The sequence below is a fragment of the Sphaerodactylus townsendi genome, linkage group LG05, assembly GCF_021028975.2.
Source record: "Sphaerodactylus townsendi isolate TG3544 linkage group LG05, MPM_Stown_v2.3, whole genome shotgun sequence".
Taxonomy (NCBI): Eukaryota; Metazoa; Chordata; class Lepidosauria; order Squamata; family Sphaerodactylidae; genus Sphaerodactylus; species Sphaerodactylus townsendi.
Window position 1 is genome coordinate 63708596 of NC_059429.1, and position 12943 is coordinate 63721538.

Sequence of the window (12943 nt, forward strand, 5' to 3'; positions counted from 1 at the left end):
AAAATAAAATACCTTTTTGTAGTCAGGAATGTTTGATTTTATTATTTGGACCCTACCTAGTGTTTTCAGCAAAATATTGCATTTTTTGTAAGGAACTTTCTTTCCTTCCAGACCTAAAAAACTGGTGAATTTTATTTCTTGGGAACTCACCCTAGATATTCAGGAAACTAACTGTATTTTTGAGGGCATCTCTGTTTCCTCCCATTCTCATAAATCAGTGGATGCTTCAGTCGGCACATTTTTGGTGCTGTCATGGTGCTTTTCAATGGCAATAGAGAACTATGTGCAGGTGTGAGTTTATTAGTCAGCCACAGTCAGGAGATTACAGGAAGAGTAAGTATGGGATGTAAAAGACAATGAGATGTTTAGGCTGAAAATGTGCTTTTTCTGAGAATCATGCTCTTCAAATCTGTACCCTTGCCCATATCTTTTAAAATGCCAGGGGGAGCGGGGAAGTATGTGCATTCTATGAGCCAAATATTTCCATGCAGTCATCTTTGGAATGATCTCTGACAGTTTTTATTTTAGCAAATGTGAGATTAGATTAATCTAGAAAGTCATTACAATGATACAAGCATCTAGCATTCCCATCATTTATATTTTGGTATACCTTTTCTTTTTCAAATATTGTCTATATTTTGTTTCCTTGATAGTTCCATTTTTATTTATTTATTTATTTATACTTTAGGCTTCTATACCGCCCCGTCCCCGAAGGGCTCTGGGCAAAATTTTCTTGGGCAAAACCTTCTCAGTTAGTAATGGTGGCAGTTAGACCAATTCCTGTTGGTAAATATTAGCAAACTTTTGAGCCTTTTCTACATAAGTTATGGAAATGATATGGCCGCATCTTGAAATTGCTATGTCACTCCTATAATATAAATATGCTTTGTGCTGTTTATATGGATAACTTGTATCTTGTAAAATACACACCAGCATCATCCTTTTCTTCAGGCTGCTGACCCTCATTTGGAAATTTGGAAACAAGTAGGACTAATTAATGTTTAAATCCATAATATACATTACAGTAATCATCAGAAGTTCTGCCATGGGTAAGTACATCAAAATCCAAGTTGAAATCTTTGAGGTAGCACTATATTCAGAGTCACTGGCCATAATGAACATACGAAGCCCATTGTTTAAGATATTGTGACATGGCAATTAACCCTCAACTATGGGCCTGCTTCCCAGCCTCATGAGGCATCTGGATCTCATGAAACTACTGTTATCAAACTGCTACAGATTATGATGTGGTCATCTGATGATCACTGAGGTGACTGGTGATTTGGTCAGAGAAATGCAGTACAATCCAAAGCACATTCCTTCACGTTTCTCTGTGCAGGGGTCTGCAACCTGCAGCTCTCCAGATGTTCGTGGAGTACAATTCCCATCAGCCCCTGCCACCATGGCCAATTGGCCATGATGGCAGGGACTCCCTGGAAAAAAACTTCACAAAACCTGGGTGGAATCAATAAGAGACTCTCCTGATGTTACCTCCCAGGTTTGGTGAAATTTAGTTCAGGGGGTCCAAAGTTATGGACCCTCAAAGGCGTAGCCCCCATCTTCTATTAGCTCCCATTGGAAACAATGGAGGATGGGTCACCCCCTTTGGGAGTCAATAACTTTGGACCCCCTGAACCAAACCTCAGGTAGTATCATCAGGAGATTCCCCCAAACAATTCCTGAAAGTTTGGTGCTGCTAGCTAGCCTAAACAATGCGCCCCCTGAAGGCCAAAAACCGAAAAACACTTAAAATGTTTTAAAAACCCACAAACGGGTGGGCGGAGCTTTGGACATGAATGGGGGGGTTTGAACCCAAGAACCCCCCCTTACCTATGTCCTTGATCAATACAATAATAATATAATCAGTACAATAATCAATACCATCTATAAATAATATATAGTACAATAAGCAATGCAACTATACATTAAAAAATCAAAAATATTAAATTAAGAGTTCCCAGTAAAGCCTAATAGGCCTGCCCACCTACCTCCCTTTTTTCAAATATACCACGTCGGATAACAAAAAATGGAAAGAATGTGACCCACCTTGCTCCCAAACAGTCCCAAAATGGGCCAATAATGGGCAGTGGAATGCCCTTATGTCTCTGTCCTTCAGCTGCTGTCTTGGGTTGCTACTGCTCCTTATGTGGCTGCCCAGCCCTGCCCTCTTCAGGCATTTTAAATGGGGTGGGATGGGACTGACAAGCCCTCTAACTTCAAGCCACAGTTCCACAGAACTTGTGAACTGGTCTTTCATGCAGGCAGCATATGGACCAGTCTGGCAGGCAGGCACTATTGCAACAGGAATGGGAAGCTATGGGTAGGGAAACTAGAGAGAGAGAATTTCCCCATCGTACATGATATTGCAATTCAGGGTACACAATGATGTTGGTGGGTTGCAAATTCAGAAAATTGGGAATAGACAAAATCATGGAAGATACATTCATCAGTGGCTATTAACCATGGTTGCTACATGGAACCTGCATTTTCAGAGGCTGTTTACCTTTCTATCACATTTTTATCCTGATCTTCAGTGGAGTTCACAGTGGCGTACATGTTGAGCAAGAGCCTGTATGGCCCCTTCCAACTGTATGATTCAATGATCCCTGATTACCTGATGTAATTTCCTTGTAATCGTATCAGAGACATAGCACATTGACTTGGAGGAGTCCATTGATTCCAATTAGATTATTTTGAAGCAAATATTTCCAGTTTAAGCTTTAAAACATAGTATTTAATTATCAGGATTTCCTAGTGCCTGACCTATCATCACATGGGAAATCTTGAGCTTCCATTTACACGTCACTGAATCTGTGACAGCTGAGCCTAGTTGACAGACTGCTTGCGAAAAATGCTAGGTACATTTCAGAGTGGAAATGAGTTAGGATAGTTGGCCTGTAAGGCCGTTTCTGCACAGCCAAATAACAGCACCCTAGGGACAGAAAAAAACACTGCCCCCTGGGGTGCTGTTTGCACAGGAGGCACTGCTGCATTGCAGCAATGCTGTCCTTGCCCCCCTGAGTGAGGTTTTAAAAAAGCGGCGTCTTTCTGCTGGCGCGGTGTGAACTGCACTGGCGTGAGGGTGTCGCTTTTGGCTCCCCCTCCAATCACCTCTCTGTCCAGTGTAGCTCTGCAGGGCTGGAGGGACACGCCTATGCTGTCCTCCGACCCCTGGAGGTTGGGGGTAGCGTGGGCATGTCCCTCCAGCCCTGCAGAGCTGCGCTGGACAGAGAGGTGAGTGAGCTGGATGAACCAGGAGCCGCCTCTCCTGTTCGTTACTTCTTCGGGGCTGCTCACACGATACCGTGCAAACAGCCTCTGAGCCTCCACCGGCACAATTCATGCCGGTGGAGGACAGAAATCCTGAAGCTGCTGATAGCTCCGTTGCACTTTTGTTAGCCAGTGTATGCATGTGTCAAACGTAACAGGGTAACTTCTAAAACTGAAAGATTCTGTCTGTCTTAGGTGGCCTGTTCCATAATTTTTTTCCCCAGATATATGTGTAATTGTTTGGGTGTATGAATAATTATTAATAAATGCCTATTGTTCTTTCTATTAAGCCTATTGTTCTTTCCATTAAGATGAAAATCAAAGTAACATAAAGCATTAAAATTGCCAAAATGCATTAAATTAAATCAATGAAAAACTATCAGGACAGTATATTAAAATTAGAAAAGCAATAAATCATATGCGTGGTAAAACAAAAATGACCCTATATGTACAGAAGGAATAGGCAAGTGAATGCTTGGGAACTAAATATAGCCCCCAACAGAGCTTCTCATTCCTAAGAACATTACAGCCCAATATGCACCAGGTATCTTCTGCGTGGCAGGGGCAAATGTCCTTTGCTGCAAGATTTCTTGTATGAATGTATTTCCCCATACCCTGCTTTCAATTTCCATTCTCCCTGTGCCAAGCAACACCACTTCAAGCGTGATCTTAATTTTCTTTGCTGCCAAAGCAGAAAAGATTTGCCAGTGAGTACAGCTTTGCCCCAGATATCTCCTCTCCACCCACCACTAACCCCTCTCATTCCCTCACACTCCCATTGACCCCTCTCTCCTTCCGCTTTTCAGATGTTATTACTTCAGTTTTTGTCATTTATTATATTTCTAAATTAATATGAACAGAAAATCTCTGCAACATTGCTGTCTTTTGTTGCATTTGAAAGCCAGGAAGTAAGTAAGAGAGAGTGTGTGTGCGGGTGGGTGGGAAATGGGAGATATATCAATACCAGGACTTAGTCACCCTGTCCAGCAGAGTGCAGTTCATGGAATTGCTTTGCCTCTTTCTTTGGGGGGTGGGATTTTTGGAAAGGAGCTACAATATTTATATAATCGCAATCACAGGTATATCTATGTAATTGCAATTTAAAGAGCATTAATAAAGCCCTTTATTTTTCATCTACCAGGTGTGATGAGATCTGTGCCTTTAAGAGCAAGTTGATTGGCAGAGTTAAGAGAACCATGAAAAGTAGATGCCCGTTGAAACTTCAGCAAGCAAGCTACGGGGCAGACAGTGAATGCCTCCTTGCATGTAAACAGAGAAACATGAGGAGACCACACTACAGCCCCAATACGCAGCTAAGACCCCCAAGTTAAGTGTTCCATGCATAATGCATGGAACATTCCGCAACTCAGAAGCTACCTCCAAGATGAGCCATGGGCCTGGTAGTTCAAGCACTCAAGAATCTCTGGGAGGCCTAATAATGGTTTTGTCAGGTGGCTGTTGTTCTGACCCTTGGACTATCTTGGATGGATCCAACCTCCTGCTTACTGTTGTACTGCTGAAGCAACTCTTGGTTGGTAAATTATGGAAATGTGGGGGGGGGGTGGAGCCTGAGGAGAGCAGGATTTGGGGACAAGAGGGGCCTCAGCCATAGAGTCAAGCCTCCAGGAGAACTAATTTTTGGAGATCAGGTGTAATTCTAGTTCTCTAGGTCCCATCTGGCGGTCAGAAAGTCTAATTGAAGCTCTGACAGAGTTCATCCCTTATGAATTCTAGCTGTTCACTTCTGGAATGCAAATCAAGATAAATAATAGTGAGCAACTGGGGTGACAAAAGGAAAGGTTCTGGGAAAACACTGATTGCTGTTCACGCTGAGAAGGGTTTTTAAAGCCCTTTCCCTGTGTATCAACTACTATGGGAATGAGTCACAGAGTGGAGTCAGTGCTGATTGCCTTCTATCCTTTTCTTAGTTATGGGAATTAATAATGAAGAATTTTCAGAGCAGAACCACAAATGTGGGGAAAACAAGCAGAAATGAACTGAAGATAACTTAGGGAAGAAGGGGGCTGTCAAGCTGATGTTAGGAGAATAAAAAAAACATGAGGCAGAAAGGGATCCACGGAGCTAATGAGTTTCAGTGAACATTTTCATTATGTACCTTTTGGTGTGCTGAAATTATTTGATTAGGTACATGTCAGAAAAACTTAGTTTAGCTAGATATAGTAGTAGTATGGTTTGTGTGCAACCAGGCAGTTAAGACAATTTAAGTGCCTTTATGCTTTCTTCAGACAGCGTGGAGACTTCTAATGATTCTTTGATTTCATTGTACCCATTGAGCCCCTGCCCCCAACATTTCACTGGTTAGCATACCCTCAGGAACAACATAGAGTTAGAGAGAAGTAGGGAATTGGCAAAAAGAGGGATTTTATTTTAAGAAAACTTAAGTGCCCTTAAATAATTGGAATGTTGTCAATTTTAGACCAATAGATTTATGAGCTATTTTTAAAAGTCCACATGTCCCCTTGTGGTATAATCTACATGTGTTTTTTTTCTGACAAAGCTCCACTGAAGCACACGGGAGTTGTGCAGGGGCAGTGTTATGTTTAACTCTGTGCACTTGAGGAGAAAAGATCCATGAGTATTTAAAAGTCCTCATTCAATTACCTTCAATGTAAAGTTATGAGCTAAAAATATTTTGCATTAAATTGGAACAGATTGCTTATGGTAACTCTTGCATAATGAAAGGGTACAATGAAGAATTGCAATTCAAATTACTTTTCAGGTCTGTTCAATTTTTTATTTTTTAAATAGAAAATTGTGCAGTATAATTACAGCAGGTTCATTTGCATTCATATTGAAGTCTCATGAGCAATTTTGTTCTCTTACATGTAAAAAAAATTTTAAAAGTGTGACTTGCATCAATAAATTCCAGCAGAGAACACAGAATTGACTGCTCCCATTCAAAGTTTGTATTCCTATTTATGGCTAAAGTTTAGTGTATTTTTTAGTATCCAAACATTAAATCCCAGTATATGAATGGTACAGAATGGAGAAGATCCATAAATTCAACACACACACTAAAACGACTTAATTATTATATCTAACTGTGGTGGATTGTAAGCCATGTATGTACTTATATGTAGGCTGTTTTCTGTATCATTTGTGCTGTATCAAATGTCATTTTATTTTACTGCATTTACTGCATTGAAGAAGTAGCAACAACACGGTATAAAGGCCGAGGCCTTTCCTGGAGAGTGCCTTTAGGAACTGGTACTCAGAGGTTTATTCCCCCTGAATGTGGAGGTTCCCTTTAGTCAACATGGCTAGTAGCTACTGATAAATCAATCCCTAATTAAAGCCATTGATGCCTGTGGCCATCACGACATCTTCTGGCAACAAATTCCACATTTTAATCACTTGCTGTGTAAAGGGAGTAGTTTCTTTTGTCTGTTCTGAATCAATTGCACATCAACTTTATTGGGTGCCCTCAAGCTTTACTATTTCCAGAAGTAAAAGTTTTGTCTATCTGCCTCAGACATAAAGTTATAAACCTCTATCCTATTGCCCTCAGAAGTCTTAGTCACTCCAGTCTTTCCTCAATTGAAAGGTGCTGCAAGCTGCCAAACATCTTGGTTTCCTTCTTTTGTACTTTTTCCACCTCTGCAATTTCCTTTTTGAGATGTGGTGACCAGAACTGCACACAGGATTCCAAATCAGGCCACATCAAAGATCTATACAGGAACGTGATACTATTGGCTGTTCATAGTAATTTCTAGCATAGAATTTGTTTTGTTCACTGCTATGATTGAAACTAACTGAACTGTCCACTACGATTTCAAGATCTCTTTCCCTCTCAATCTTGGCAAGTTCAAACCCCATTAACACATACTTGCAGTTGGGATGTTTTCCAGTGTGCATCACCTTACAATTAATTACCTACATTGAACTTCATTTTCCACATTGTTGTCCCCTCCATCAATTTGTGACACTCTTCTGAGTCAGTCTTGGGTTTTACCATCTGAATAATTTGGTGTGGTCTACTACACTGCTCACCTCCAGGTTGAGGCAAGACTTCACATTGCAGAAGCCATGCTGATGAGGCCCCTGCCCTCATCAAGGTTTGTTTCTTTACATGCCTAATAATACAACATTTGATATTTGATTATGGTTTATATTTGATTATAGTTTATACTAATTTGTCTGGGGCATACACTAGACTAGACTAACTGACATTTAATTCACTCTCATGTGTAATTCCTTTGTTTCCACTCTGGATCCCTTTAAAAAAACGGATTGAACATTTCCTACTTTCCAGTCTTCTGGTGCAGCAGCTAATTTTAGTGACAAGTTGCATATATGTTAGCAGAACAACAATCTCACATTTGAGTTTCCTAGGACCTGGAGACTTATTGGTTTTAGACTCTTGTATTTCCCTTTCAGCTTCTTTTTCATTATTCTTTTCATTTATTAACAGTTTCATCTTTTGAAATAAAATGCTACTGTTTTGGACTTCAGAGGTAATTTTCTATTGTAAAGAATGCTGAATATATCTCACAGCAGGCCTTAAGCCCTGCTCAGAATCAAGTCCAAGATCACCACTCCCTGGGTAACAGCTGGGGAGGACTCAGCACATGTGTGGGCTTTCCCAACCTTCCCAGAATTCTGTGGGTTTCCTGCTGAACCAATCAGGTTCCTCCTGGGTTGGCTGGAGGTCAGGAGCCTAGGATGCATATAACCCTGGGACTTTCCTGGATTGATATTTGGTTCTGTTGTGCTTCCAGGACCCTGTCAACCTTGTGGTTTTTCATCTTTTGATGAATGTCTTGCTGGGTCTGCTGTGCATTATAATGTGGTCATTTAATTTCCTTCTATTGCAGCTATTTGGGTGGTATCAGTATGGGGTCGGATCCATTTTCAGGGAAAAGTGACCTACATGACCATTTCTCTTTGGGGATCCCTTAAGGGGTTTTGGGGTGAAGGCTTACATGGGGACATACCTAGTTTGGGACCTGTCAGAGCACCCCCACTCTCAAGTGGCAGAGGAGACAACACAATGGCTTCAGCCTGAATGGAATTTTACACCATTCCATCCCATGACAGATTCCTTTTGCAGCAGGCTGTGGCAAGGTGATGTACATCAGACAGGCGAGTTGGCCAGTTCCTGGATCTGTTGCCCCATGATGTACCAAAGCTCCATCAGCTGCTGTACCAATAAAAGTTGTCACCATTTTAGTTCAGAAAGTTGTATGTGGTTGCTATATGTACGTGTGTACAGTAAGGGTTCATTGTCATCTCCTTGCCCCTTCAGTGCTGAGACCACAAGGTAAGACTCACTGGCAAAGACAATGATGCTAGAAAAAACTGAAGGCAGTAAGAAAAGAGGAAGATCCAATAAGAGATTGATTGACTCAATAAAGGACACCATGGCCTTCATTTTGCAAGACCTGAGCAAGGCTATTGATGGTATGATATTTTGGAGGTCATTAATTCATATGGTTGCCATAATATGGAAACTACAGTGGAACCTCGGTAATTGCTGCCTTTGGTTTACGCCAGTTTCGGAATTCGTCAGTTGCGCCCAGCCATTTTTCTTCCTTGGTTGTCGCTGGGCGCCTTGGTGTTTGCCTACGCTGTTTGCGCAAATTTACGCTTTTTGCGTAAATTTGCTACACCATTTGTGTAGCGCATGCGCAAATGGCGTAGCCTCGGTTTACGCCAGTTTTGGAGTTTGCCGAGCGCTGCCAAATGGATTACCGGCGATTACCGAGGTTCCGTTGTACTTAATGGCACATAACACACACAACCTAATATTTTCCTTCAGGACCGTAGAACCATATTTCCCAGCCAGTGTCATCGGTAACAACCTACACCACAACCAAGGTCTCTAACCCGAATCTATCAACCTATCTAGAATAGGAATAGCAAGGCAGGCAAATCATCAAGCTATTACAATGCCTGTCACAGCCCCTGCACAGGGCAGAGCAAAGTGGCCTTCATCCGGCTAACCTTGGCCTGGGTTCAGTGAAAACATATGTAGACAAACCTCTGAACATGGATCTTTTATTTTCTTAAATACATAATTAGGTATGTTGAAGAACAATTCAGATTAGCACACAAACCTGAATGTTGCAAACAAATTTGAGTTATAAAAATTTGTTTGACAATTTGCACCCAGATTCATTACTAGTAATCTTCCCAATTCAATCATGCCCTCACTAAAAAGTATGTCAGTGCAGGAAACTCTCTTGTTTCTAGTTTGGTAGTCTAAACTGTTAAGATAATATATTGTGCACGTTTTTCTGCAACATTCTTCTCTGTAGACTGTTTATAGAGCTAGCTGAATTCCAAGTTCATATGGTCTGCTATGTAGTCTAGTATCAGTGTGCGGGTTTGTTCTTACCTGTGTGATTTTTAAGCATGATAGGCTCACCCCCACACAGACTATGTACTACATTGTTTTCATCACCAAAATTTTTTATTTTGAAAATAGCATGCAAATCTCCTAGGTATTATCCTTTTCAAAATCATACATTTGCATTTTGCAGCATGTACATCTCTAGCCAATCTTGTCCTCTCAGTTCATATGCACAGAGATAAAAGTGAGTACTATTTCCAATTTAGAAGTACTTTTCATATAATAAAAAACAATATATGAAGCAGTCCGAAGTCCAGTAGAGAAACAAGCTATAACTCAGTGGAAGGGTCAAATCCTTGACATCTTGTCTATGAAGTATGTCTTGACATCTCTATGAAATAAACTCACCTGTGAATTCTCAGATACACATTCTGTAGTGTGAATGGAAATTTTTCGGGAAGTCTACAGTGTTGCCTCTGTTTTTATTCAGAAAGATTGGCAAGGAGAGTCCTATTTCTAGAGAAACTGCTATCACAGAATAGGTTTAATGGGTCGTGAATTTTGTATTGAAAAGATTGCATCTCTCTGACTTCTGGTCTGCTTGTAGTAGACCCTACTGCCTCAGAACCAAGTGTGTTAGCCTACATATGCTTAGCTCATTGACTCAAAAGGTAGCAACCTTAAATGCTTCATTAAATTTTCATGGGTGACTGAGAGAAGTCACATGAATGGGAAAAACACCCTCCCTATCACATTATTTGTTATTATTATGATGTTTCCTAGGGAGGATAATCCCCCCCCCCCACAACATGTGCATGAACAGTACAAACAAACCACTTTCCAAGAAACTTCCTATTTTCAGTAGCTTTCTGATTGTACTCAGCTTCACTCAAGATTTATCTTTCCTCAAAATTACTTACTAATAAAAATGGCTGACTTACTGTTAAGGAGCATGCAGAAAGTACAAGGGTATGAAATGAATGGAGTATAAGTACTGAGTACATCATGGTCAGGAAACTGTTGCTCCAAGATGGGACAGGAGTTTTAGCAATCATACACATATATTAGGAAAGATGTCTCCTTTGAATTATTTAAAAAGATATTCAAGCCTCTGCCAGAGAGACAGTGAGAGAGGATTGCAGGAATACATGTAAAGATGATCTAATTGCAGGGAAATTATGGATTTATAGTGTTCTGCTGTTTTTCTGTTTGGATAGAATGCCTGTAACTACATATAATTTCCCTGCATTTCTCTTCAACACCATCATTTAATGAAATTGGCAAATTAAAGTTATTTTCTAGGTGTAATTATAAAAAGCTCTCCTCCTTTGGTTGGGGGGGGGGCAGGACGGGAGGAACACATCAAGCAGCAGACATGGGAGCTGCACCTTTCATGTGCAGAGATGTGATGTGACAGCAATTTATTATTTTTATTTATTTTATTTTATTTTATTTATTGGGCTTATAAACCGCCCTCCCCCGAAGGGCTCAGGGCGGTGAACAATACATAATAGAGCACAATAATAAGTTAAAATTCAGTAAATATAAATTAAATACAGCTCTAATAAAAATAAGCCCGACCCTATTAAAAATACAGTACAATAGTCTAGCATTAAAACAAGATGGCACCAACTTCCATTCTCCCAAACTTCAAAGAGGACGGGCGGTAAGATCCGCTTGATGTTATAAGATCATAACAGGAGGGAGGTTAGGGGGCCCCTATCAACGGGTAGACTCCCCAAAGGCCCGGTGGAACAACTCTGTCTTGCTGGCCCTACGGAATTCAACAAGATCCCGCAGGGCCCGAACAGCTGGCGGGAGAGCGTTCCACCAGGCAGGGGCCAGAGCAGTAAAGGCCGCGGTAGGGGTGGAGGCCAGCCGTATACTTGCGGGGGCAGGGATCACAAGTAAGTTGGCCTCTGCTGAACGCAGAGGCCGATTCGGGAGTTTATATAGGGGTAAAGACGGGTCCTGTAGGTACGTAGGTCCCAAGCCGCGTAAAGCCTTAAAGGTTAACACCAGCACCTTGAAAATGATTCGGTATTCAATCGGTAACCAGTGCAAGCGGCAGAGCACAGGCATGATGTGTTCTCTCATGGCACCTCCCGTGAGCATACGCGCCGCTGCATTCCTGGACCGATTTTGCAATCTCCCGGAGGTCAGGAGCGCAAAGGGAAGGCCCGCGTAGAGTGTTGCAATAGTCTATCCTGGAGGTGACCGTTGCATGTACCACCGTGGCCGTCACCTTGTCAGAGGAAGGGGACCAGCCACCGGGCCTGGCGAAGATGGTAAAACGCGATAACTCCGGGTTGCCTATATGGGCCACCTGGGTCTCCATCGAAAAGAGACGAATCCAGGTGGACCCCCAGGTTAAGCGAACAGAGGGCTGGTGCCAATATAGCTCCCTCCCACACCGGCGGCTGGAAAGTCCCCCCCACCCCACCCCACCCTCACGCCTCAGCCAAAGGATCTCCTCGGTCTTCGGGATGGATTCAGTTTCCAGCCTGCTCTGTTTCAACCAACCAGCTGCGGCCTCCAAACAATGCTGGAGAGCTGCAGGGGCGGCATGCCGCTCCTCCCCTCCATCAACAGAGATGAGCTGGAGTGTCATCAGCATATTGATGACATCGTTAGCCCAAAGCTCCGCACCAACTGGAGCAAGGGGTGCGTGATATAGATGTTAAATAATAGCCCGGGGACAGCAGAAGCCCTGGGAGGCACACCGCAATGAAGTGAGGCACCTCCGTGGACGCTTTGGTCTCCATTAACCACACTTGCTGTGTCCAGTCCCGGAGAAACGAGGCAATCCATTCAAGGACAGTGCCTCGCACCCCAGAAGCGGCCAGGCGGTTGGGTCAGGTTGTCATGATCGACCACATCAAACGCTGCGGTTAGGTCCAACAAAACCAGCAGCGCCGATCCGCCTCGGTCAAGTTGTAAGCGGAGCAGGTCTGTGACGGCGACGAGAGCGGTCTCCGTCCCGTGCCCAGCACGGAAACCGGACTGAAAGGGATCAAAAGCCAATGTGTCCTCCAGGAAACCCCGAAGCTGCTCCAACACCACTCTCTCAATTACCTTCCCCAGAAACGAAAGGTATTTGCTATAAGAAGAATTTGCTATAAGAAGCTTTTCAAGGCACATTGCAAGCTTGGAGACACCCCCCACCCCCACGTCCCTGTCCCTTCTTCCCTCCCCGTTCGTTTTGGTAGTGATGGCTCAGACAATCACTTTCTTGTTGCAAACTTTCGGTTCCACTTAAATAGGATGTTAACGGATGGGTTTGAGATTGTAGAAACAGACGAATCACATGCTGGGGAGCTCGAAACAAAAAGGTGGTGGTGGTGTACTGTTTGGCTAGTA

General features: G+C 42.5%; 1 protein-coding gene across 7 annotated transcripts in view; it reads left to right on the forward strand.

Annotated features, from left to right (window-relative positions):
* The window catches only part of DAB1 (DAB adaptor protein 1), an 833814-nt gene that overhangs the window by 499012 nt on the left and 321859 nt on the right, over positions 1-12943 (forward strand). The gene's annotated exons all lie outside the window — the stretch shown is intronic.